Genomic DNA, 26,356 nt, shown 5'->3' with positions numbered 1-26,356 from the left:
CTCTGGAATATAATCGTTCTCATCATTTCCCCTATCATATCCTGGAATTCGATTCTACAAAATTTGAACGTTTGTTTCTATTATGAAGTTTTTAATTTAAATTAAACAGTGCGACATTTAACTCCGGACACGACATTTGTCCGGACTTTCGCCAACCACTTTTCCAAAGGTACATAGAAAAAATTTATGTCATCCGGTGGGATTTTTTTAATCGCACAACATGGACTAACCTTTACACCTGAATATCTTCCAGTTTAAAAGATATTACACCTGAAATCAAGAAATCCCATGGGATTATGGTGGGATTTTCTCTCCTAACCAATATCCCACCATTATTCTGTGGGAGAAAAGGGTATTCTGTGGGATTTTTTCTCCCATAGAAGTTTAAAAATCCCATAAATGCTTTATAATGGGACAAAATCTCCCATATTTTTGTATACAGAAAATAATCTCCCATCTCTTTATAAATGTGGGATTTATCCCATTTTTATTTCAAAATAGAAAAAAATTCTCCCATGGGATTAAGAAACAACAGTTTTAAACCAAATAAAGAAAATATTGAACAGTTTAACTACCATTAATTATTTATTTTCATTTAAGTTTCTGTGTTTCCTACACCATTTTTTTATTTCTTAAAATTAACCAATTTGGGGGGCAGTGGGGTAATGTTTTATTTTTCAAATGATTAAATATTTTACATGAAATAGCACTAAAAATCAAAAGTGGTTTAATTATCTCTATAATTTTCAGTTTTTTAAAACTAAAAAGACAATTTCCTTGTATGTAGATTACCTTCTTTTATTCCTTGTTTGTAAACTTTTAGTGAGAAAAAAAATGCAATTAAGAAAGAACAAATCTTTTTTGTTTATTTTCCTCCTAATCATTAAAGTTAATTTATTGTGTAAGTGTCATTTAATTGTCAAGCTTTACAACAAGATCAGATCCATATACGTTGTTAGATCTTTGCCTGTTTGCTGCACTAAACTGATGGGTTTCCAAGTAAAAAATCACATGAAATTTGGGCGTGTCATTCACTCTGAGATTCTCAAAGAGTTTTAAAACTTATTCAGATGAACAAACTGTAATAATTTACCTATTTTTTACTCTAAATTTTCTTTGTTTTTGTTCCAATGACAGCTGGAAATTATTTTACACATAACGAACCCGATCTGACAAATGAACAAGAAATAATGTTGAAAAAAAAATCAACCGTCTTCATTACGCACATTTACTGGTAGTTTGCATTAAAAATATTTAACAATTTTACCTTTTCACTAATTTCAAAACATTTTACCTACACCTTAATTAGAAACATTTCCATAATTTTTGACAGTTCATTGAACCCGTTCAGTGGCGGATTTAAGGGGGGGCGCACCCGGCGCGCGCCCCCCCTAAAATTGTCAAAGTTAGCGTAAATCAAATATGTCTACTTGGTAGACCTCATTTTCACCCTTCAAAATCTCTAGAATCCAGGAGCTTCCGGGGGCTTCGCCCCCTGGGCCCCCACCAGGGCTTTGGTAGACCTCATTTTTACCCTTCAAAATCTCTAGAATCCAGGAGCTTCCGGGGGCTTCGCCCCCTGGGCCCCCACCAGGGCTTTGCCCTGGACCCACTGGGGGCCTCAAAGCGGCCCCCAGACCCCTTGCCTAATTTTGGCGCCCCCCCCCCAACTCCAAATCCTGGATCCGCGCCTGCCGTTCAAAAATAAACATGATGAAAGGGCATGGATCCAAAAATTGCGGTGGTACTCTACTCAGTGTTTCTTATCATCCAGTAGAAGACAAGTTTTCCTTAGTTCTGTTACCATGGTTACTTCTTTAATAAAAGCTCTCTGTTGATCTTTTACTTATTATTTTTGGTACATAAAATAACTATATGCACCATTGACATGGATTCAACTGATAAGTCACCTTAGGCCATTGCAAGTTTCTTCTTTGTTTAACATATGTATGCACCTTGATTTTGGACACCCCAAAACATATAAAATAAGAGATTCAGGCCACAGTTAGTTAAAGCTCACTGTTAATACTAGCGCGGATGCAAATATAGCAGAATGATATTGGGTATTAAACTTTTACTTCAGCAATCTACATGTAATTTAAATAAGATGTTAGACCCGCACGCATACTCGCTAAACTTACTGTAGTGACTATGTGAGCAGATCTAACATCTAATTTTAATTAGATTGGTACTTCAGTGGCTTAAATTTATTCAGCTTCTTTCAGGAATTCAATTTTCTTGTAATAAATGCATATTGTCAATTATTATGCTTCCTGTCAGTTTGTCTCTGTGACATAACCCATATACCATACTATTCTTGCATTATGTTCTTAGGATTTAAATACACTGTAGCATAAACATACTATGCCGAAATAGTGCTCGACTATGGGTGGCACTGCACATGTAGCTCTCCCGTCTGTCAATATATATTATTTCGGAGAGCTACATTCTGCAGTACTTAACACTTCAGATGAAAAATTAACATTCAAAATAATTCTTTTGAAATAGTTTCTTGCAATCCCCCCCTTCAGTCAAATACTCTTCTCTAATTAAAATTATCTGTACATTATACCTAAAGCATGGAAAGTTCAAAATTAAAGAAAAAGATTATGACGCACGTTGCACAAGGTGACATTATAATAGGGATGCATAATAATAACATTAGTGTAGTATTTTGCATGTACTATATGCCTACATGTATTATAGTAGTCAGGGTTTGACACATAGTGAACTCGCACCATGTGTCAAACCCTGACTACATTTTTCTTTTTAATGAAATATAGTTAATTAACAAGGCTTTCTTTTCATTCAATTCATGGAGTCCTTGGCGTGAATGAAACATTAAGTCTTATATGGTTGTTAGACTTGTTACTGGAGTATTTATTTTTTTTATTAACACATACTTTAACATCTAAAATAATCTTTGTTGTAATATTTGAGTTCATAGTATGATATCATCATAATTGTTTTAAATGGGTAGGGGTGTTTTCAAACATTCATAAATAAATCAATATAGAGAAAGTTTGTATTACTTCTATTTAAATTCAAAATTGTCTCAAAACCCCAACACAGGCAAAGTTTGACATCTGGGTAATTCACTGTGTATTAAACCACTTCCTGTGTATAGGAATTAGGAGACAGATGGCCACAGGTAGACTGGTAGCCCCCAAGGCATTCACACCTGTACAAAATAAGCCCCTCCCTCACCTGGAATTTACCACCCGGTAAAAAATCTCTGCCTTTAGGCATAGTGCATGCAAAATAAAACACTATTAAATAAATATGCACACTTCATGAATTCCCTAGTTCATTTAATAAAGGTACACATCCCTTCATTTTACATTTAAGGAAATATGCAAGGTATCTTACCTATACTGATAATTTTTCAAGAAATTCTATATCTAAACTTATAATACATGTACCATATTACATATTTTTAGACAAAAAATCAGCATGCATTTCCAGGGATTTTGAAAAGATATTGTAACGGGGTGGGGAGCAGGCGGACGGCACCTCTCCTACTACTGCTGCTGGGACCGCCGTCTCCCTCACTCTATCTATAGGGGCTGTCTTATCTTTCGTGGCAAGGCTTGCGTTACACAGCTCAACCCGAGCTCAGGAGGAATAATATGGCGCAGTGGTTCAAAACTCAATACTCTTTAATCGTTTTCCACAACACACTAAATTATCTCCCTTTAATCAATGAACTCAGATAAAACACCACTGCCCAAAACCTAAACCTCCTTTTATTAACCCGCGCTCTCTAAGTTACACTAAATTTATAAATACACGAAATCTCTCAGCTTTTCTTCTCTATTTGTCGAGCTCGTTACAACCTAGACCTACGGAAGTCACTAAAATTCTTAAATTATCATTACTCTGTTCTTACTCTTTTATATCTCACAATTTCCATCTTGTTGGAAAATCACACTTTGATAAAACCTTGTAAATCTCTGTACTTGAAATGAGACAAAATACAGTTTTACAATTTATTATAATAATTATCTCTCAATTAAACAATCAACAAATTCTAAACTCTGTCTCAGTCTGTCTATGTCACCTATTTGTCCTAACCTATCTGTCTAAAACCAACTTCAATGCAACTCACAAAACTCCTAACTCTCAAAACTTCCTCCCAGACCTCCTGGATGAAAGTAAAAACCAATAACTAAAACTTAATCCCTTAGACCTAATTAATTCCTAAGAAATTTCAAACACCAGTAATTCCTGCAAATTTCCTAAGTCTGAATTTCAGTTAAAAACAGTAGCAAAATTTAGAAATACACTAGCTTCCTTAGCTAAATGTATAAATTACCTAAACAATTTCAAGTAAATCTAAAATTTAACAACAATTTACCAAAAATTCAAACAATCATCAAATTTTGACCAAGTCCAATTCTCAGCTAAAATTCACTAAAACCTGACCAAAATTTCCTATAAAATTCCACAAATATTCCAAAAGTTCCTAAAAATCCTTAAAATAATCCTGACTCTTCTAAAACTAAAACTAAAAAGTTATTATTAAATCTAAATCAAAACGCCCAACCCATACTAACTCCTTACCCTAAAACACGACTTCTCTAAACAAACCAACCTAGCAGAAGAGCAAAAATTCCTTGAATCTCTCTCTTTTATACAAGAACATGACGTAAATGTTGGAAACTGTTGGACTCATTGGAAAACGTTGGAGAATCTCTCGTGACATTTCCCGTAAGCAGCAAAGTCTATAGAAAATCTAATAACTACACACAAGACAACTTTTCTGAATGAAAGTAATCTCCAAATACATTCTTCAATTAGAATAAGTCAATTAATCTCCATTTAAATCAACAAATAACACAATTAACTCCAAAAATCCGAAAACTATCGTAACTTTAACGATCGGGCTCAACCTACGCAATTTACGACCGCCAAGTTCGTAAACAAATCTACCAGTCTATAAACTGCCGATAATTAACTGAAAACAAGTTAAACTTCAAGAAAACATGATTTCATCTATAAATCTATGGTTCATCTACTACAGAAGACCAATTAAAGTACCTGAAACATGAAGTAAGCTAAAATAACAGCACAACTTTACTACTGCTATGATCAGCTGATTTCTACGTAACTCAAAACATGTGCACAAACTATTTCAACTCATGTAAATCACTTAAACTTGTCAATAATCACCTATCAACTACATGCAAAGCATAAATCAGTACATATTCTTGCAATATCAAATAATTATAACACATATACAAATTTATCTTAACTCTCCTACAATGTCAACAATAATCAGGTTCATTAACTCTGTATAAAGCTAATCTGTCAAATCTCTGGACCGTTACACTACCCTCCTCTCAAACTATTTGTGTCCTCACAAATGACTTATCTCAAGTAAATGTCAAATCTAAACATTAAGGTCAAAGTGTCTACCTTACAATGTACAATCATCAATACATTACAATAATATGACATAACATCTGAGATTAGAACTTTGACTATAATTTACACATATCAATGCTTTAATTTACCGTCCTTCATTCTTTCCTAGAATAGAATATCACTTAGCACAGTTCCATTTAACACGATCACGCGCAGTTCCTGGTCCTTCTCATCAAGGCATCGTCTCGTCAGATTACTTCTTCCCGTCAAGCATCACTGTCTGGTCCTATGGTCCATCTCTGCTTGGCTCATCATCATCACCTCATACCATCATGGTAATCGTCAAAGCTATAAAACGTTTACCTTTGTGTTCTCCTTATGTGGATCCTCTGTGAATGATGGGGGTCTTGCTCCACCAATGCCCCCTTCTCCTGTCCCCTTCATGGCGAGATTCCTGATGATTCCAACATTGGTTTCCCACTGCACCGGTAAGGCTGTGGTGAAGGTTCCATCGTTGCCACCATAGACAGTGGATTTTACAGATGGCAGTAAGTACAGTCTCTTCACTGGCACTGCACCATAGCCGGTATCCTTTCCTTGACTTTGAGGTAACATCAATATGTCTGATCCTAAGTCAAACTTCTTAGTTTTGTCTTCTTCATCTCCCTGGATGATCACGGTGTTCACCTCTTCCTCAGAGATTTCCATGCTGATTCTACTACCCATAACTTCATCATTATTCTCAACAACATTATCTGCCATTGTCTCTGGATATCTAGCAGCAAACTTTTCCAACGGTTTCACTGTAAAACCTTTTGACACTTCACTAAACTCATCCTCTTCTCTATCAACAAGTACTGGTACATCCACAATCATTTCTGATTTGGAGGGAATCTGATAATCTTCCACAGCACAAACTTTCCCCAGTGGGCTGGGTTGATGGTTCTGTATGCAAGGGATGGAACAATCATTCAACAGGATGACACCCTCATGAAGATTAATAATGGCTGGTCCACCTGGACCCTTCATCAGCACATCTAATCCCAATAAAATTTCATCTTCAATTTCAGCAACAACTAACTCTTCCTCAAACTTCAATTCTCCTAATTCACACTTGAACTTGGCTTTCCCGATCTCCTTCAGAGGTTGGCCATTTACACTGGTTAACATGTAAGACTTCTCTAAGTGGGGTCGTACATCCTCAGGGATCTTCCTGTAGGCTCGGTCTGACAGCACCGTCCGGATAGCTCCCGTGTCGACTGTGAGCATGACCTTCATGCCTTGAATCCTCCCTTTTATGTAGATGCCCTCACTCCTCATGAGTTGTCTAGCAATTTGTGTGATACCTTGATCACCAAGGGTGGTTACTGCTGTTGGTTGTGTTGTCTCCTGCATTTTCCTATGACCGTTATCTTTCCCATCAGTTTGGGTCACTCCCTGGTCAACAGGAGTGACCCTCTCTAGTTTGACGACAAGTGGGTCAAATTTGGAGAGGAACTTTGTAAGGTTACATCTCCACTTCGCTGGATTTCGTTGGGTCGTTGTTGATTGGCAGTACTAAGAGTACTCTGTTGGAATCTCCCCTCATTGTTATGAGTTTTCTGTTGATTCCTCAGTGGACAGCTCCTGGCAAAGTGTCCGTTTTGGCCACAAGCAAAACAAATTCCATTATTTGGTCTACTTGTTTGAGGATCTGCTTGTCCCTTGGGTGCTGGTAGGTTACCATGGTAAGGTGATCTTACATTGAAGGCACTAGTGGGATTTTCCCTCCTCCCTTGCCATTGGTTGGAATCAGATGACCTCTCTGTAGACTGTGTCTGTAATTGAGATCTGATTTGTTCCTCTACCAACTGCTTTACCAGATTTTGAAGATCTCCTTCCTGTATGATGATGGTCCTTGGAGCACCTGTTTGGGATTTCTGTTGTGCAGACTTCCATCCTGTTGATTGCTTTTACTGTGGCTGAACTGATTTCTTAACAGGTTTCTGCTTGACTGGAGCATTGACCTGTCTTGTGGGTTTCTTTTCCTTCCTGTCACTGTCTTCTGGATTATGGGGATATCTGGTGGTCTCCAGGTAATGTACCACATGATATACAGCATCCTCGATTGTCTCGGGCTCCTTATTCAATTCCACATAAATCCTTGTCTTCTGGTCTCGAAGTCCTAGGAGGAATCTCCTTAACAAATCCTCCTGTCTGATTGAGGTGCCTCTGTTTTTGTAAGCTTTGTCATACAAACGTTTAAGCTCAGCAGCATACTCCTCAGCTGATTCACCAGGCTGTTGGTTTCTGCGGGTAAACTGCATTACGTAGAGTTTGGTAGTCTCAATTTCACCAAATCTGCTTTGTAGCTCCTTCAGTAGGAGTTTGTAGTTACTTAGGACTGAGGTGGGTAACTGTCCGCATGCAAACTCCCCAGCTACTCCTTGTAGCCTTGGGAGGATTTCTCGCAGTTTTTCCTCCTGTGTCCAATGCTCAATATGGGCGACAGCCTCAAATCTGTTGTACCAAACTTCCCATTTTTCATCCGTTCCTGTAAAAGCTGGTAACTTCACATGTGATTTCTGGCCTTTGTGGGTTGGTTGGAAAATTTCACTGGTCCTGACACTGCCATTTGATGACCGTCTCCTGGGTATTGGTTCGGTCTCTTCCTCTGAAGATGAGGGGGGTTGATAGTGGTCCCTGGATGTGGATTGGATTTTCCTCCTCTGATGTACCATGCTCCTCGCAAGGCGGTCAGAGGACTTCCCATTTTCCAGTTTCTCGGTAGCGTAGTCAGTGTTCTGTTGGGCGGTGAATCCAGCAAAGGCTGTCTGGATAGCTGATACAATCTGACTGGTCATTTCCTTCAAGGCTCCTTTTACTGCATTGTAAATACCAGGTGAATTGTCTCCTGCATCGTTGGAAGAATTTCTTGTAGGAGTTGGTTCTGTTAGATTAGCGTTTCCCAGGCTCCTCCGTAATCCAGATCTTCCAACATGCCTCACTGGTGTAGGCCTTCTCACTTCATGTAGATCTGCATCTCGCCTAATGCTTGGTAGTGATGGACTGCTTCTCATATGGACTTCAGCTCCAACGTTGATTTGTGGTCTGACAGTATTTGGTATGTCATCTTCCTCAGATGACCCAAATTCATTTGCTGTAGTTTCGTAATCTGTTTCTCCTTCAGTGACAGTCAAGGCTCCAATGTTCATCTCATCATCTGTAATCTGTTGTATCTCCTCATGATCAGCTTGACTTCCCTCTTGTCTAGATGTTGTTGAGGCTTGTTGTCTCCTCTTCACCATTTTTGTAGTTAGAGATGTTCGTTTCACTGGATTTGTGATACCAACACTCCTTGGTTGGAAGTACAAATCCTACCGGCGACGCCAAGTGTAACGGGGTGGGGAGCAGGCGGACGGCACCTCTCCTACTACTGCTGCTGGGACCGCCGTCTCCCTCACTCTATCTATAGGGGCTGTCTTATCTTTCGTGGCAAGGCTTGCGTTACACAGCTCAACCCGAGCTCAGGAGGAATAATATGGCGCAGTGGTTCAAAACTCAATACTCTTTAATCGTTTTCCACAACACACTAAATTATCTCCCTTTAATCAATGAACTCAGATAAAACACCACTGCCCAAAACCTAAACCTCCTTTTATTAACCCGCGCTCTCTAAGTTACACTAAATTTATAAATACACGAAATCTCTCAGCTTTTCTTCTCTATTTGTCGAGCTCGTTACAACCTAGACCTACGGAAGTCACTAAAATTCTTAAATTATCATTACTCTGTTCTTACTCTTTTATATCTCACAATTTCCATCTTGTTGGAAAATCACACTTTGATAAAACCTTGTAAATCTCTGTACTTGAAATGAGACAAAATACAGTTTTACAATTTATTATAATAATTATCTCTCAATTAAACAATCAACAAATTCTAAACTCTGTCTCAGTCTGTCTATGTCACCTATTTGTCCTAACCTATCTGTCTAAAACCAACTTCAATGCAACTCACAAAACTCCTAACTCTCAAAACTTCCTCCCAGACCTCCTGGATGAAAGTAAAAACCAATAACTAAAACTTAATCCCTTAGACCTAATTAATTCCTAAGAAATTTCAAACACCAGTAATTCCTGCAAATTTCCTAAGTCTGAATTTCAGTTAAAAACAGTAGCAAAATTTAGAAATACACTAGCTTCCTTAGCTAAATGTATAAATTACCTAAACAATTTCAAGTAAATCTAAAATTTAACAACAATTTACCAAAAATTCAAACAATCATCAAATTTTGACCAAGTCCAATTCTCAGCTAAAATTCACTAAAACCTGACCAAAATTTCCTATAAAATTCCACAAATATTCCAAAAGTTCCTAAAAATCCTTAAAATAATCCTGACTCTTCTAAAACTAAAACTAAAAAGTTATTATTAAATCTAAATCAAAACGCCCAACCCATACTAACTCCTTACCCTAAAACACGACTTCTCTAAACAAACCAACCTAGCAGAAGAGCAAAAATTCCTTGAATCTCTCTCTTTTATACAAGAACATGACGTAAATGTTGGAAACTGTTGGACTCATTGGAAAACGTTGGAGAATCTCTCGTGACATTTCCCGTAAGCAGCAAAGTCTATAGAAAATCTAATAACTACACACAAGACAACTTTTCTGAATGAAAGTAATCTCCAAATACATTCTTCAATTAGAATAAGTCAATTAATCTCCATTTAAATCAACAAATAACACAATTAACTCCAAAAATCCGAAAACTATCGTAACTTTAACGATCGGGCTCAACCTACGCAATTTACGACCGCCAAGTTCGTAAACAAATCTACCAGTCTATAAACTGCCGATAATTAACTGAAAACAAGTTAAACTTCAAGAAAACATGATTTCATCTATAAATCTATGGTTCATCTACTACAGAAGACCAATTAAAGTACCTGAAACATGAAGTAAGCTAAAATAACAGCACAACTTTACTACTGCTATGATCAGCTGATTTCTACGTAACTCAAAACATGTGCACAAACTATTTCAACTCATGTAAATCACTTAAACTTGTCAATAATCACCTATCAACTACATGCAAAGCATAAATCAGTACATATTCTTGCAATATCAAATAATTATAACACATATACAAATTTATCTTAACTCTCCTACAATGTCAACAATAATCAGGTTCATTAACTCTGTATAAAGCTAATCTGTCAAATCTCTGGACCGTTACAATATTAAAGTTTGAAATTTTTTGCATTATTCAAAGAAAAATGTACAAAAATTACAAAACATAAATTCCAGATTTTTTTTTCATCAAAACTGTTTTAGAGGAGATTTACAAATCCATATATAGACAATAAAAATATTGCACACAGGTCCTTCCTTTAGTGGAACTATTGAACTCCAGGGAAGAACCCAATAAAGTGCAAACTACATTGCGCATGACCTTAAATGCCTGTTTATCAATTATGTAAGAGAAAAATAAATTAAAGAACTTGTTCTAATTAAAATAATGAAAAAAATCCTTATTTAAGCCTTTAAATTTAATTTTTAATTAAGAAATTTGACAGATGAATAAAAAGAGTAATATACAATATAATACTTATTAAATTAATTCTCTAACTTAGTTCCATTTAGATATTCAATATTCAAGTCAACACTCTTTTAATTACATGAATGAATTATCAACAGTTTTGTCCTTAAAGTTTTCAATGGATCCACAGATCATGAGATGATGTCTCCTTTTATGTGTATGTACATATATCTGTGTATACTGAAAAAAAGAAAGTTGCGGTGTGATGAAAAGGATAATAAAGAAGTCTCTGATGAGACTGTAGCTCTACTGGTCTGTATGCATAACAAAGAAAAGGAAGCACTTGGATTTGAAACTTTGCAACAGACAGCATTAAATAGAATTATGTATCTAAGTGTAGTCTACTTGTGTGCCACATTACATTAAAATCATACCAAAATTGTAGGTGGAGTAGTGTTTTAAAGGAATTTTTATACAGAAATTTCTATTTTTAGTAACCATGGCAGCACCGTTCATTGAAATTTAAAAAAAACAATGCACTATGTACCTTAGTGCAGTCTACTTGTGTGCCAAGTTATATTGAAATCAGAATAAAACAGAGGAGTAGTGTTTTGAAAAATTACAGACAGATGGACAGCTAGACAACTAGACGCCACGGACAGACAACGGATGGACAGCTAGACAGACGGACAAAGGGACACCTTCCTATCGCATAAGCTCTTCTGGTCTCTGACCAGTAGAGCTAAAACAAGAGGCCCATGGGCCACATCGCTCACCTGAGAAGCTTTGACTGGGTCATCCATGGGTCTTAATTTGGACACTTTAAATTCCCTATTGTAGCCCCGCCCAACTCCCAGGGGTCATGATTTTGAATAATTTAGAATCTACACTACCCCAGGATGCTTCCACATAAGTTTCAGCTTTTCTGGCCCAGTGGTTCTCTTAAAGAAGATTTTTAAAGACTATTCCTATATATTTCTATGTAAAACTTTGATTCCCTATTGTGGCCCCACCCAGTCCCTAGGGGTCATAATTTGAACAATTTAAAATCTACACTATCCCAGGATGCTTCCACATAAGTGTCAGGTTTTCTGGCCCATTGGTTCTTAAGAAGTCGAAAATGTGAAAAGTTGACAAAATCTGATCAGAAAAGCTCACTTGAGCCTTCGGCTCAGGTGAGCTAAAAATTATCAAATTTGATTTTTTTTTTAATATTAAATAAAACTGCAGAAATCAATTGTAAATGGTTGGTTGCGTATTAATTATTCAAAGTAGTTTTTGTTGTATGGTTTAAAAAATTTTATTACATTGTGTTCCGTAATTCTTTCTATTCTCACAAAGAATTACCTTTGCATTTCTTGTATTTACAAGGGGGACAAATCTTCAAGGTACATGTACACTATATGTCAGTATATGTATCTTCATTTTCTGTTAAAGGAAAAAATAGAATAAATCATACAAAATCAATTACATGTATATAACAAAGCATGGATTAAATTTTCACCAAATTTAGAAAATGAATTGAACATGTTGAGTATCAAACAATCAATCACTCAAATTTCTCAATCCAGCCAAAATGACTGACACTAAAATTCACCCTAAGAGGACGAAGTACAAAATATTAATTATTTTCATCTTTAAATATACCATAAATGAAACTTTGTGCATGTTCTGCATACAGTTACCAGTATCTGTACTATAGTAGTTTTATGCCCTTGAGAATTTTTCATGATGTCAGATGATGCCATATTTCCATGTCTGTTTTTATACGTCTGTCTTAAGACGAGACGTATTATGTTATGCATGTATATAGGCTTCATGTTCGTCCGTCCATCTGTCCATTCGTGTCCGGCTCATAAATTGAATACTATTAGGCCTAGGATTGTCAACTAATACTTCTTGGGTAGACGGTGTGACACACACAAAAAGTAGGTTGCTCTGATCTTTAATAAAAATGCTATGGCCAAATATGAAAAATCCTGTCCAATCTATTTCAAGGTCACTGTGACCTCATAGTTGCTTGTGTTAATTAAGAGTTCTTGATGGCTATATTCCAGATTAAGATCTTTCAATTGATTTAATGTAATTAAAAGAAATTAATGTTTTAGTGTATGATTAAAACTAAATTAGTATTGTATAATATAATTAAAGCTAATTATACATGTGTTCATTGAAAAAAAAAAATTACATTTCAATTTTTATATATTTGCAACAAATTGCAGTCATGTCTCACTTAGAATTTTATAGTCTAAAGAATGATTTATTTTTTATTTTTTTATTAGACTGTAGCATTTCCATTATTTCACAAAATATTCAATAAACAATTTAAAGCTGCAGATAGATATTTGTTAAGCTCTAACACAGCTAGTTTAGAATTATATGATGTATTATTAGTTATAATTAATCCCTACACTGTAAGTTTCTTAGAGATGTATACATGTACAATATTTTCAACATGATAAGAAATGGAAATTAGATCATTGAAATCTGTGTCAATCTGTTAATCAAGGTTACCTGATTTTCTTTCACTCTAAACCAATTTATGATTATTGAACAATATTTGACGGACATATCATGCTGTGGCGGGGCACTTTATTTTTCTCTGTGGTAACTCTTTGAAAGTTAGGAGAGTTGATTTCTTAATAATTCTACGGGAATGTAAATTAGGCAGGTCGATAGGTCAGGAGCTAAGAAGGCCTAATATTCATGAAAATCTCATGTGCACCCATCTCTGTGTCTGACACTTAGGAGGCCAAATATGCATGTAATTCTTGTGCGGCTACCTTTGTGTTTGAAGTCAGTGGGCGATGACTATTGAAATTGGCATGGGAGTCCTTGTGTAATTTAAATCTATGCTACATTAACAATGCAGGTTATACTGCAACATTCATGAAAAAGTGAACTTTATTTCTTAAATATCCAATTCCCTATCAATTCTAATAAAAAATCATATTATTAGTAATAAAGCTAGAATGTTTTTTATTTCATTTCAAAGTAATAAAAAATATTTTTACAAATAAATATGTAAAATAAAAAAGTCTTAGCATTTGTGTCTTTTATTATTTACTTACACATAAGGATCAATATGCACACAGATGTATAATTTTCCCCTCAAAAGTACATGAAGATAACTTAATAATGATATTCCTAAGTATGTATTCATAGTATAAAAATGAGTTTAGCAGTTTAAAGATTGATTTTCACTCAAAGTTTTAAGACTGTTTTTCAGAGATTAAAAAAAAACATTTTAAGAATTGATTATATCAATAATCATGTGGGTACATGTCTTAGGTAAACTTCAGAGGATCAACAAGATTAAGTAATTTGATATTTGGATACTTCCAAACAATGTAAGTAGGAGTTTTTGGGGTGATTAGTTATGTCCATCATGACATTGTAATAATCATTAAACACTGATCCCCATATCATATCTCAAAAATTATCTTGACAGCTAAAAAAAAAAAAGAAGAAGAAAGAAAGAAAAAGAAATAATACTTGCAACACACGCAATGTTTGTTAATCCCAATAGTACACAACAGTAGTGGGATACTTTAAAACATGTCTGAGAGAAGATAAGAATTAATTTTCTAATCAGTAATGCTGATGACTGTAATCAACAATGATCAAGATACTTATAAACTGTAACTTGCAAATTACAGACAAAGTTAGACATGACAATATATTTCTAAGTACAATCATCAGCTTGTGTACACATTCAAGTCATTGAGAATATTCGAACGAACGAGTACTACAACGTTAATTGTCATTGAGGAAATTCGTTAATATTCTGTGTATAATTTTCTATATATTTACTTTGTTAACTTGTATAATGTACTACTGAATATCCCCATCGACTAGACTGCAAACACTTTACAGTGACAGAAATTCATAACATCTGAAGACACTGTAAGTCTGTTTAAATAAAATCAGAGGAAACGGGATGATCTTAATACTAATCTTTAGACTAAAAAAATCTATGATCCATGCAGTAACATGTGAAATAAATAACAAATTCAATAATTCTAAATCTACTTACAAAAATAGAGCAGGTCTTTGTCAACATCTACATGTGGAAATTTCCTCATAATGTCTTGTCGCCGTTTTTTATTTTCCTTGGTTGGCATTGGGTAATTCTAGGGATTTAATTAAAAATGCATCCTTCTGCACAGAATTTTTAAGAAGTGAATCCATAGATAGAATATTACTGCTTCTTTTTATTTATTGGTTTATCTTTTTTTAATTTAAACAATGCACAGTTCACGAGCAAAAAAAAAAAAAAAAAAATGAAATAAATTATTATTTTTTTCCCAGATTTTTGTTTTATAATTACCATGGGTAATACCCATGGTAGTATTTTTCCAACAAAAATAATAATGGTAATCAAAATGTCCAATACCAAAAATATTAACATTTTACTATAAATGGGACATCGATCATGATCATTGAGAACATGATAAGAAAGAGGAGGGTAGTGGAGGGGGGGGGGGGGGGGTAGTCTCTGTGTATCTCTAAAATGTTTCCCTTGAAACGTCAAGAAAACTTTATTTGCATGGTTAGCGTTTGAAAGTCTAGTCAGCAGTACATAGCCTCAATAAAGCCCCGTCTTCTTTTTCTTCACGGCATTTTGATATATTGTTAACCTTCTACATGTATGATGTTCAAAATTGTATCATTCACCGAATATCCTTCATGTGATAATCAATAGCTAGTAACCTATAAAATTTTGTCTCTTCAAATCCCATTTTTGTGAAACGTAGAATGAAAAATTATAGTCTATTATACGAGTATTCATTTTACTTTCATAAACATGATTCAAGTTTATATTTTTAAGGGGGAAAATATATACAATTATATATTTATTGTTTGCTATCAATTATGAATGGTGTAAAAATGTTGGATTTAATTTTTAAATTGAAAATGAAAAAAAAAAGTTATGACTTAATCAATCCGGAGGTTTAGTAAAGCATGGAGTTTGTTTTTCATGAGGTTCAGTTGTTAATTCGACTCTCTGAGTGTTAATATCCCCTGTGTATGTTTTGTTAGTTCCAAGCAAATTGTGACAGTTTTGCTACCTGGGGAAAACAAAAGACTCTTAATTGCCTCTAGGTTTATACATACACGTATCATACCCTATCGAGATCTGGAATATTGGATTCTTGGAAGTTAGCAAGGGGAGGGGAGGTAGGTTTAACAGCAGACTGAAGTTGCTTTATTAGTATTCAAACATTTACCATGTTTACTGCAAAATTAAAGAAAAACAGGTTATACTACAGAAGTTGATATTTTTTTCTTTGAAATAAAACTCAGATAACAAATAAAAAAAAAAAGAAACGCATTGAGCTTAACTTAGGGATTTACACCCCCGTAAAAATATAGTATCCGTCCAAAGCTAAAGCGTTTAGAAGTCAACAGAGTCAATATCTCGAAGTGGGGTCTTGTGACGCGTTTATGAATATGTCATATTTTTGTTTTTATCGATAATATAAAAATGTATCATTTATAAAATTTTATAGCTTGAACTTTAGTTAAAAGAATATATATGTCCGATCTGGGACACTAATCATAATACGACACTCTCTACAGAGTTATGTCCCTTTCTAGTACGTAAGTTATAGATTTAAAATACTTATGGTCTTTATGTTTACCTGATTTATTTTTTCATCTAAACAATAATAGCCAATGTAACTTTTAATTTAAGAAACTTTGGACGAAAAAGAATTTTTTTGAAAGTTTTATAGAGAAAAATGACAATTTATAGATCATTGATTTAAATTATAGTAAATACTCAAAGAGGTCTCCTTAGAACTGTTGGTATATAAAGAAAATAATGTGTACTTTATATAATATATCATCAGTGAACGTGTTTTAATGTTATCCTAGAAATCACAATTTCACACTTAAATCGTTCAAATTGAAGAAATGATTGGAATAAAAAAAAAATAAGGAAACTGAACGTAAAAAATATATCAAATGTAAATTCTGTGTGTAAAGTATACACATGTACTTAACTTTCCTACCAATAATCTTGTATTCAAAGTCTACAAACAGTACATTTCAGATGGTTTATTCACCATTCTGAATATTGTTACACCTTGGTCATGTATGATAGTCTGTTTTAGGCTTATTATTGTACTTATTACCTGTGGTGTATAAGTTCAGTATCAAAATACACATCACAAATACTTGATTTATAACATAATTATTAATTAATCAGGTTCTACATATTAATTATTTTAAAATACACACCGGTACATTTATATCAATATCATTTAACGGAATAATATAATATAAACGGAAAACTTAGGATCAAGTTTTATGTAAAGAGAATTATAAAAAAAGATTTTCTTGGGAAAAAGTGAGAAAAAAATTAAATTATCCATTTACAGAGAGATTTTTTTTTTTTTGACAATATAAAATTATTGAATGTATTATCATTACTTAATTAAATCTTGCTAAAGAGATTATACTCAGAATGAAAAAAAAGGAATTGAGTTTAATTTTTTGCAGAAATATTTGTAAAATGAAAAAAAACATGCATGTATACATGTAATATAAAAATTAATTGATGGTAAAAATATTATATAATCTCATTTATATAGTTTACTAGAAATACATGAAGTGTCCATGCAAAACTTATATTTTATTCTTATATCAATAGGTTTTTTTTCTTCTTCCCATGTATAAACATTTGACAGTTGTAGGATTTTATAGTGAGAACCTCATAAGTTGTTAGAACTTGTGTTCAAACCATTTGTATAGTATTTATTCAATAAAATATTGCTCATACAAATTCTTATTGAACAAAAAAATGTTTGAATGATAAAATAGAGTATCTATTAGAGAATATCTCGTTAAACATATTTTTCAAACAAAACATTTTAATATACCGGGTTTTAAGCATATTTATTTCTTAAAAGTTTATATAAAAATAAACACGTTTACATATTAATTCTTTACAACTTACTGAACTGTGACACAACATACTGTTAATGTTTACGTCATAGGAATATGAATTTACCTTTTACCCGCAAGCACTTTAAAGCAAAGTACAAGTTTCTCTAAAATTAAGCGCAAATAAATATAAGGTTATATATTTATAGGATTATAACATTTTCTTATTTTATGAGATTTTTACAAGTATAAAATAGAAGGGTTTTGGTAATAAATTGAAGATTAAATTAATTTTTTAAAGTGGGTGAAAATGCGTGATTGCGGGGAAACGGTATATGCGTGATTTTGCATTAGAAATAGGAAATGGTATTTGCGTTAAAATGCGAGACTGCGGGGAAGGGGGTTAATTCATCCGTCATCTTTTTCATGTTTTTCCATTAATGTGATATTTAACTTTAATAAATTATTTAATAATTAGGATTATTCGCATTTAAGTTTAAACACATGATTACAGTAAAGTTTTATAATACCGTACCTTTCATTCACATGAATTTTTAAAATATATACAATAAAAAAAAAAAGAATACAAATCGTTTACCATCTACAAATTAAACAGAAAAGTTAAGAAAGAAATTTTAATTACTTCTTCATTAATAATTAATTTTAATAAAACAGTTTAGAAAAATGGCAATAATTTTTTCAAAATTAAAAAAAATATATATATATAATTTCAAATATTAATTGTTCATTGCATTATAAGCATTCAATAAGTAAATTTTAACCTATATTTCTTGTGGTTAATCTTAAACAGACTATAGGTCACCTGTAATTAATTTCTTTTGAAACCATTTTACTTAGCCAAAACCAGTCACCTGTAACATTTTCAGAATTTTGGCTAAGTGGGAAGACACCTTTCAGATAGATGCAGAACTTGTGAAATAAACTAAATAGGGATACTAGCACTGTACAAACAGTACATTTCAGATAGCTACAGAACTTGTGAAATACAATATGTAAACTAAATAGGGATACTAGCACTATTGTTTAATATCAAGCATCTCAGTTTTTTTTGTTTTTGAATAAATATGTATTGAAATCATACGAGATAGTTCAAACTTAGCACTGCACATCAACAAAAAAATACAGAATAAGAGCAATAGCATGTACTTTCTAAATGTAAAATGATAAATTGTAAGAGGACTGAAATTTTCATAGGGAGAATTCATCATCATGTTAATTACTCTGTCAATCGGACTGGTGTATTCTCTTGAATGAGCATAACTTTTTTTTATTTCTCAATGAAATTTTGCCAATTTGGTATTATTTTGCTTGCAATAGCATGTATTTTCTAAATGTAAAATGATAAATTGTAAGAGGAATGAAATTTTCGTAGGGAGAATCCATCATCATGTTAAACTCTGTCAATCGGACTGGTGTGTTCTCTTGAATGAGCATAACTTTTTTATTTCTCAATGAAATTTTGCCAATTTGGTATTATTTTGCTTGCAATAGCATGTACTTTCTAAATGTAAAATGATAAATTGTAAGAGGACTAAAATTTTCATAGGGAGAATCCATCATCATGTTATACTCTGTCAATTGGACTGGTGTGTTCTCTTGAATGAGCATAACTTTTTTATTTCTCAATGAAATTTTGCCAATTTGGTATTAATTTGCTTGCAATAGCATGTATTTTCTAAATGTAAAATGATAAATTGTAAGAGGACTGAAATTTTCATAGGGAGAATCCATCATCATGTCATATTACTCCGATAATTGTACTTAAGTCTGGTGTGTTCTCTTGAATGAGCATAACTTTTTTATTCCTCAATGAAATTTTTCCAATTTGGTATCATTTTGCTTGCAATAGCATGTTTTTTCTAAATGTAAAATGATAAATTGAAAGAGTACTGAAATTTTCATAGGGAGAATCCATCATAATGTTATACTCTGTCAATCGGACTGATGTGTTCTCTTGAATGAGCATAACTTTTTTATTTCTCTATGAAATTTTGCTAGTTTGGTATTATTTTGCTCGCAATGGCATGTACTTTTTAAATGTAAATTGATATATTGTAAGAGGATTGAAATTTTCATAGGTAGAATCCATCATCATGTAATACCCTGTCAGTCGGAGTGGTGTGTTCTCTTGAATGAGCATTACTTTTTTATTCCTCAATGAAATTTTGCCAATTTGGTATTATTTTGCTTGTAATAGCATGTACTTTCTAAATGTAAAATGATAAATTGTAAGAGGACTAAAATTTTCATAGGGAGAATCCATCATCATGTAATACTCTGTCAATCGGACTGGTGTGTTCTCTTGAATGAGCATAACTTTTTTATTTCTCAATGAAATTTTGCCAGTTTGGTATTATTTTGCTTGTAATAGCATGTACTTTCTAAATGTAAAATGATAAATTGTAAGAGGACTGAAATTTTCATAGGGAGAATCCATCATCATGTCATATTACTCCAATAATTGTACTTAAGTCTGGTGTGTTCTCTTGAATGAGCATAACTTTTTTATTCCTCAATGAAATTTTGCCAATTTGGTATCATTTTGCTTGCAATAGCATGTATTTTCTAAATGTAAAATGATAAATTGAAAGAGGACTGAAATTTTCATAGGGAGAATCCATCATCATGTTATACTCTGTCAATCGGACTGATATGTTCTCTTGAATGAGCATAACTTTTTTATTTCTCTATGAAATTTTGCTAGTTTGGTATTATTTTGCTCGCAATGGCATGTACTTTTTAAATGTAAAATGATAAATTGTAAGAGGACTGAAATTTTCATAGGGAGAATCCATCATCATGCCAAATTTCTCTGTCAATTGGACTGGTGTGTTCTCTTGAATGAGCATAACTTTTTTATTTCTCAATGAAATTTTGCCAATTTGGTATTATTTTGCTTGCAATAGCATGTATTTTCTAAATGTAAAATGATGAATTGTAAGAGGACTGAAATTTTCATAGGGAGAATCCATCATCAAGTCATATTACTCCGTAATTGTACTTAAGTCTGTGTGTTCTCTTGAATGAGCATAACTTTTTTATTCCTCAATGAAATTTTGCCAATTTGGTATCATTTTGCTTGCAATAGCATGTATTTTCTAAATGTAAAATGATAAATTGAAAGAGTACTGAAATTTTCATAGGGAGAATCCATCATAATGTTATACTCTGTCAATCGGACTGATATGTTCTCTTGAATGAGCATAACTTTTTTATTTCTCTATGAAATTTTGCTAGTTTGGTATTATTTTGCTCGCAATGGCATGTACTTTTTAAATGTAAATTGATATATTGTAAGAGGATTGAAATTTTCATAGGTAGAATCCATCATCATGTAATACCCTGTCAGTCGGAGTGGTGTGTTCTCTTGAATGAGCATGACTTTTTTATTCCTCAATGAAATTTTGCCAGTTTGGTATTATTTTGCTTGTAATAGCATGTACTTTCTAAATGTAAAATGATAAATTGTAAGAGGACTAAAATTTTCATAGGGAGAATCCATCATCATGTTATACTCTGTCAATCGGACTGGTGTGTTCTCTTGAATGAGCATAACTTTTTTATTTCTCAATGAAATTTTGCCAGTTTGGTATTATTTTGCTCGCAATCATCAATGGCATGTACTTTTTAAATGTAAATTGATAAATTCAAAGAGTACTGAAATTTTCATAGGGAGAATCCATCATCTTGTTACACTCTGTCAATCGGACTGATGTGTTCTCTTAAATGAGGATAACTTTTTTATTCCTAAATGAAATTTTGCCAGTTTGGTATCATTTTGCTCGCAATAGCATGTACTTTTTAAATGTAAAATGTTAAATTGTAAAAGGACTGAAATTTTCATAGGGAGAATCCATCATCATGTCATATTACTCCGATAATTGTACTTAAGTCTGGTGTGTTCTCTTGAATGAGCATAACTTTTTTATTTCTCAATGAAATTTTGCCAATTTGATATTATTTTGCTTGCAATAGCATGTATTTTCTAAATATAAAATGATAAATTGAAAGAGTACTGAAATTTTCATATGGAGAATCCATCATCATGTGATACTCTGTCAATCGGACTGGTGTGTTCTCTTGAATGAGCATAACTTTTTTATTTCTCAATGAAATTTTGCCAGTTTGATATTATTTTGCTTGCAATAGCATGTATGATATTGAAAGAGTTTTTTCATAGGGAGAATCCATCATCATGTGATACTCTGTCAATCGGACTGGTGTGTTCTCTTGAATGAGCATAACTTTTTTTATTTCTCAATGAAATTTTGCCAGTTTGATATTATTTTGCTTGCAATAGCATGTATTTTCTAAATATAAAATGATAAATTGTAAAAGGACTGAAATTTTCATAGGGAGAATTCATCATCATGTTATACTCTGTCAATCGGAATGGTATGTTCTCTTGAATGAGCATAACTTTTTTATTCCTCAATGAAATTTTGCCAGTTTGGTATTATTTTGCTCGCAATAGCATGTACTTTTTAAATGTAAAATGTTAAATTGTAAAAGGACTGAAATTTTCATAGGGAGAGTCCATCATCATGTCATATTACTCTGATAATTGTACTTAAGTCTGGTGTGTTCTCTTGAATGAGCATAACTTTTTTATTTCTCAATGAAATTTTGCCAATTTGATATTATTTTGCTTGCAATAGCATGTATTTTCTAAATATAAAATGATAAATTGAAAGAGTACTGAAATTTTCATATGGAGAATCCATCATCATATGATACTCTGTCAATCAGAGTGGTGTGTTCTCTTGAATGAGCATAACTTTTTTATTTCTCAATGAAATTTTGCCAGTTTGGTATTATTTTGCTTGCAATAGCATGTACTTTCTTAATGTAAAATGATGAATTGTAAGAGGACTGAAATTTTCATAGGGAGAATTCATCATCATGTTATACTCTGTCAATCGGACTGATGTGTTCTCTTGAATGAGCATAACTTTTTTATTTCTCAATGAATTTTTGCCAGTTTGGTATTATTTTGCTTGCAATAGCATGTACTTTCTAAATGTAAAATGATGAATTGTAAGAGGACTGAAATTTTCATAGGGAGAATTCATCATCATGTTATACTCTGTCAATCGGAATGGTGTGTTCTCTTGAATGAGCATAACTTTTTTATTTTTCAATGAAATTTTGCCAATTTGATATTATTTTGCTTGCAATAGCATGTACTTTCTAAATGTAAAATGATAAATGGAAAGAGTTAGGACTGAAATTTTCAAAGGGAAAGAATTAAAGAGATAAAAACAATTTCCATTCTCCTGTAGGATAATATATTCTATAAAACATTATGATAGAGAACTTTTAATCCTATTTGTGACAATTATGGAACTTCTTGTCCCATTTCACAACTTATGGGATAAAAAATCCCATGTAAGGTTAAAAATGGGAATTTTGATTCTATAGGAGAAAAAATCCCACAGAACTCATTTTTCTCCCACAGAATAATGGTGGGATATTGGTTAGGAGAGAAAATCCCACCATAATCCCATGGGATTTCTTGATTTCAGGTGTAATATCTTTTAAACTGGAAGATATTCAGGTGTAAAGGTTAGTCCATGTTGTGCGATTAAAAAAATCCCACCGGATGACATAAATTTTTTCTATGTACCTTTGGAAAAGTGGTTGGCGAAAGTCCGGACAAATGTCATGTCCGGAGTTAAATGTCGCACTAGGTAACATACAATCTCATTTTAGGTCTAACCAGAGGCACTGTGAGCACTGAGCTGACTAAATGGACCCCCCCAACTCTCATATGGTTTTAATTGCAAAGTTCATGTTCTATAATTTGTTGTGGAAAATCCGAAATAAGGGTTTTATCAAAAAGTAAAAAGCAAGGTGCACAATTGCATTATTTGATAAAGAATTTATGGAAATATCATTTTTTATTCAGCGGTAAAACCGAAGTTCCGTATGAGAGACAAAATTTGTCAGATAAAAAATAAAATAAGAAATACACAATGGCACTTTGAGTAAAAAACTTTAAAGTTCTCAATAAATTTCAATCAGTGGTGCAGTATAAAAAGATTTGGGGATAAAAGATGGGTACTCCAAGGCGTATCAAACGGACAGACGTACAGCTAGACGGACATACATCCCGATAATTTATACCCTCCAACTTTTAAACCAGGAGGTATAAAAAAACCTATTTTTACAGCTCCCTTCATTACTTCATGAGTACAGAATCTTAAGTTATATTATTAATGATTCAAATGCTGACTGACGTTTTTCATACTAATTGTGAGATCATTATTAGTACACTGAATTGATGAATGATATTTCCATAATTTCCCGATCCTGACAAGGATCACACGGCTGGTGTGACCGGTCGGCAAGGAATGCTCACTCTTCCATGATACCTGATCCCACCTCTGATGTTTTGGAGGTCTGTGTTGCTCCGCCTCTATTTTGTATTATTTTATGGACGTTTGAGCTTGTCTACTGTTCGTTATCTACATATGTTTCATTATGCAAAATGGTGGAGTCAAACAATATGTTAAAATATTTTACAATTAAGCAACTGTGGTGTCAATGAGATTTGTACATATATAATCAGACTATGACGTAATAGAATTGAGTCATGTGACCATGTGTCCTGCATCCCCTATCCCTATTGATAATCAATAAATTTAACATACCTTAGGAAAACCAGCTGTTAAGAATGCACGAGGAACATTGTTCTGAAAATATGAATTTTAGTTAATTTTGATGAAAAAAAAATAACAATACAAGCTTGTAATGATGAATATCCTAACATTCCGCACAAAATATAATCGAAACAAGTCGTCTTTGGAAAAGGTGATGTAGTTAGTGTTCCTTTTTCTCTTATAACATTTTCTGGAAAATCAATTGTATGTTAAAGATATAGCCTCCAACATCGAACCCAATCACGAACCATTTAGTTGTATTCACCTTTGAGTCTTTTTTAATGTGGCTTAAAATTCATGCAGATGGTCTTAAAAATAACATCTACATAGCATAATAAAGGGTAACAAATAGAATAAAATTTTGATTTAGAATTGCTGCTCTAGATGTGTGTGACAATTCTTTTTCTCTACTTTCGCTTTCCTGTTCCAGGGGTTTAATTATTACAAAGGTGAATCTAGGTAACATAGGTCTGCTTAGAAATATTTGAGTCGCCCGCGTAGAGCAGTGATCTTTTTGTTTTGGATTCGAATCTACCGGTACATGTGACTGTTGGACAGAGACCGATGAGTGGTTTAAGACCGAGAAAATCAATAGTCTTGTATTGCTGGAATGGAAAAGATCCTTCACTGCTAAAAGGCTTAGTATGCTAGTAACTGTCGAGCACAGGACTAAATTCACATCCATTTACAAACAAATGGATGTTAAACAAACAACCAAATTATTAAACGTTATATGCATTTATTGCACAACGTTCGTCTTGGTATTTTTTTTAAAAATACCTACTTATTTAGACATGACTTCAATGTTTATTATGAAATATATCAATCCAGTCCCATAGCTTTTTGACTATAAAAAAAATCACCTTTATTGTAAAAAGCTATCAAAAAGAAAATATTGAAGAAGCATTTCTGTCTTCCATAAGAAAATCAAAAGAAAATGATGCAGTTTGTCAATTTCAGTATTTAGCTAAATGAATAGTAGCATATACATGTGTTTTTCTTTACATTGCCACATGTTTCTTTGTGAAAGTGGCGTAAAATTATAGAATTATGAGTCTGAGGAAAAACATTAAATTAAAAAAATGATGAATTTAAATTAACCAGGTAATAGATGATAATACTTAATATATTAACTTGTTCTACATACCGTGTTTAAATCTGGATTTAGATCCAGATAGTCTGGTTCTGGATCTCTGGTATTATCTGCCAAATAATAATATTTCCTCTTAAAAACAATTTTGTGGCTGGCCCCCCTACTTTCAAAATCGATGCTACGTGCCTGATTTCATGAATTAAGCTTTATATTTAAAATGTTCCAAGCTTTTGTTATATCGAATAACATAGGTTTAGATAGGCTTTATTCTTTATAATTAAATTTCAGTGTATACATGTACAAGAGACAATTTTTCCTTATAAAGGGTTATTTTAAAAGTAACGTCAAGCGGAGTGAAACATATTTGATATAGCTCATTGTGACGAAGGTAACTTATCTTATACCATATAGATTAGATCTTTTACCGAAGCAAAAGACGTGTTATAACTAAACTTAAATCATTATTCATAAATTAAGGCTAGTATTACTACAAAAAAGCTAAGGAAACCAGGACAGAATGCATAGAAACATCACTTGTTCCACATGTATGTGCTTATTAATTCTTGTACATTTAGCTTTTACAATAAACATTTTCAAGAACTTGATGACAATTCAAAGAAACTCAAAGCAATGAGTAGTACATGTAGTGTTTTACCTTAAATAAATTACTGATATTTAGGGAAAGATGTTAAATTCCCGAGAAAGATAATAGGAAATGCTATTCACCTTGTACAACGCTCTACTCAGATTCAAGCAAATACGACGGTTGTTCGAAAAGTTCGTTGACGATGTGAATCT

General features: G+C 33.0%; 1 long non-coding RNA gene across 1 annotated transcript; it reads right to left on the bottom strand.

The window, feature by feature from the left end:
- On the bottom strand, positions 1-25,677 carry LOC134271392 (uncharacterized). The gene is made up of 3 exons (XR_009993014.1): positions 25,613-25,677; positions 24,457-24,498; positions 1-54 (listed from the first exon to the last, which is right to left on the bottom strand). It is a non-coding gene; the product is annotated as an uncharacterized LOC134271392 (long non-coding RNA).
- Between the last annotated feature and the right edge of the window lie 679 nt (positions 25,678-26,356).

Source organism: Saccostrea cucullata, unplaced genomic scaffold (assembly GCF_032062105.1).
Source record: "Saccostrea cucullata isolate Sc308-1 unplaced genomic scaffold, CSIRO_AGI_Scuc_v1 ctg2606, whole genome shotgun sequence".
In the NCBI taxonomy this organism is placed as follows: domain Eukaryota; kingdom Metazoa; phylum Mollusca; class Bivalvia; order Ostreida; family Ostreidae; genus Saccostrea; species Saccostrea cuccullata.
The sequence above is the reverse complement of the archived record's forward strand: the minus strand, read 5'-3'. Positions and strand labels throughout refer to the sequence as shown.